Raw genomic sequence first — 3147 nt, forward strand, 5'->3', positions numbered from 1 at the left:
AATATATTATTTTTAATATATTCACATAACTTAGGATAATAGATATATATATATATATATATATATATATATACACTTGACTACAACCAAATAAATAGGTTCTAATTGGTAAATTTGTACAAGTAAGTATATATTTATTGGTAATTAAATATACAATCAATTCATATAAACACCATTTTATATATTATTTAAAATAATAAATAAGTTAATCTATAATTACAATGATTTAATACTATTAAGACTAAAAAGCATTAAATTAATAAATGCATAAACATTTAGAGTTTATAACAAAAATAGTTAATAATTTTAATATATATATATATATTTAAATGTGAAATATATTATTTTTAATTATTATAAAATTATCTTTAAAACTTATGGCATTTTAAGTTTCGATTAAATTGGAGAAATGATAATTTTGAAAAAGCATCACTATTCCTTCTTTAATAAATAGTAATATATGAATAAATTATAATGTCTTCATAACTATTAGATGTTATATGTATTATATAAAAATGAAATAATTCTTTGTGAAAATTTTGAATTTAACTAAAATAATTAAACTTTGAATCAAGCAAGTACAAATATATTTTTAGTAAAATTCCCATGCAATGCACAGGTTAGAAAACCTAGTATATATTAAAACTGAAGCGCAGAGTATAGGGGTTCTGTTTGAGAACTCTTAGATCTTTGTTTAGCATCCTCAATGGTTAGAATGAGTCCATTTGCAAAACCTTCAGCTCCTGAAAATGCGTCTCCTCAATAACTCCATTTGAGAAACATTTGTTGTATGTTTATTAAATATTATTACTTAAACAACATGTCTGCTTCGACATTGAGTATGGCATAAAACTCAGTGAAAAAAATTACTGATGTAGATAATAACGCTTCATCTTCTCGTCTACGTTTTCCATTTAAATGCTTTATTTCATTAAAATTGATGTAGATAATAATGATCAAAGCCAAGCTACATTGACTGCTAGTAATTGTCCATTTGATCCCATTTGTAAAAAGTATAATGCCGACCAGGACTTTTTTAGTAATTATCCATTTAGCTATTGTGCAAGATTTATTTTTTATCTTCAGTAAGCAAACATCAATTTCACGACAAGAATTTCACTGATATGAAGAAAAATATTCACAGATGTCACGAAAACACAAATTGTTGGAAAGGAATTTAAACCGCTTGCATGTTGATGAAGATTTTGCACCAATGCTCGGGATAACAAGCCGAGCAAATTTCATAAAAATGCCGAGTAAATCGATTTACTATTTTAAGTTGAAATGTTTTTTATATGAGTTATTTGTAAAATGACAAGAAATTCAGAAAATCAAAAATTCATTCTGCAATGCCGAAGGTAAAGAATTAGTCAGTAAAATAATATATATATATATATATATATATAATTGACTACGATAATTTTTATTAAAATATATGTTTTCCACTTTATTTTGCCTCACTCACAAAATATAATTAAGTGTTATATTTTAGAATCTTAAATGAATTATTGATATTCATATATTGAAAGAAACTAAAAGAAAACATATGTATAATAATTAACTTGAATAAAGAAATTAAATTAGAGGTACAAAAAACTTTTTAAACATAATTAGCATAGATTTATACTCCGTTAAACGATATTATATATATATATATATATATATATTTTAACTAATGATATTTCCGCATAACATGCGAGAGTAATGGCTAGTATTCTAGTTTATTTCAGTATATCTCCTGTCAGCACCCCATTTTGGTTCACCGGCTTCAACAGAGAACACCCGACCAAAGCTCAGGTCATTATTCACGGTCGGGCCGATGGATGCGACCATGCGGACCCGGAGACATGAACTACATGAAAGAGGCAGGGGCCACCAAAAGGGCGCAAGAGGGGCATTCAGAAGAACAGACAAATAGCGAACCTCAAAAGAGCAGAAACCGGCACTATGACACTATTCATCGTCGGATCACCGGAGCGTCAGAAGGTATCCAATATAGGACTCTAAAAATCCATCTTGATACCAAAATGACCAATGGCACCGTCGAGTGCATTTCAGAAATCTCCTGCTTAAGCTGGGGCACTCCTGAACATTTGTAAACGCCTTCCTAATAGGGCTCTTGGGACGCCCGATCCACGAACCAATGAACAGCACTTGGAAACAGGCCTGCACACACCTAAGGCTCACCAAGACCAGGGAACAGGTTTCAGACTGCTTTTCGGAACTCATCTTAGCCTCTCGAGTGGATTCCGACCCTGAAAAAAAGGGGGTCATTTCTGCACAGAAACATAGCCGGAGACCCCTTTAACAAATCGTCAGTGCACGAAATCTGCGTTGATCAATCCCAGTGACCTCAAGGGCTTGGGAAATAGACCCTGATCACATTGCACAATCCATTTAGGTTTCTCGAATACCATTCCGGCAGTAAAAGGGCCCATTTCAGACGGAATTTTGCGCTCAGAGCTCATTCGGGGAAATGTTGACGTCCGAGCTCTGCACCACCCATTCCTAACAACCTCCAAGGGCTAGGAAATCATTTTGACTCGGACCAAGCAAATCATACCGGTCTCCTGAGTGACGTTTCAATGGTCGCGAACGCCTCCCGACAAACTTTCTGGACTCGTTTTTGACAAACGGAGATCAAAGTGGTTTCCGAACACATCAGAACACTTGGGAAACACTAAGAGAGCCCTGTTCACGGATCCCTAGGACGTCTTCGGTTATCGATATCCAGCAAGGGTCGGCGAGTAAACCGTTCTGCCCAAAGTACAAAGCACGCCGACACGAGCAGTACAGCACGCAGAGTCGCGAACAGGCAACAGAAACGGACAACTTTGCTCTGATCATCCAAACCGAACAAAACCGGCTTTTGAGTCTCCGGGCCACCGGAGCATTCACTTACATAAAGCGTGTCAATATTAGGCTCATTAAAATCGTATTCGCGCGTACATTGATAATCCGTCGTTCAAGCGAGTCACGGAAATCAAACGCGCGATCAATTGAGCCCCGAGCTTCTTCCGGCATTCTTCCTAGTTAAGTGGGACCCTTGAGCTAGCCAAGCCGAGCCCAGCCCAGCCAAGCCAAGCCGCGAGCCATGGCTCTCCTCTAGAGGCAAGCCAAATGAGCCACATCCACTCAAATTTTAAA

Source organism: Punica granatum, chromosome 6 (assembly GCF_007655135.1).
Source record: "Punica granatum isolate Tunisia-2019 chromosome 6, ASM765513v2, whole genome shotgun sequence".
Lineage (NCBI taxonomy): Eukaryota > Viridiplantae > Streptophyta > Magnoliopsida > Myrtales > Lythraceae > Punica > Punica granatum.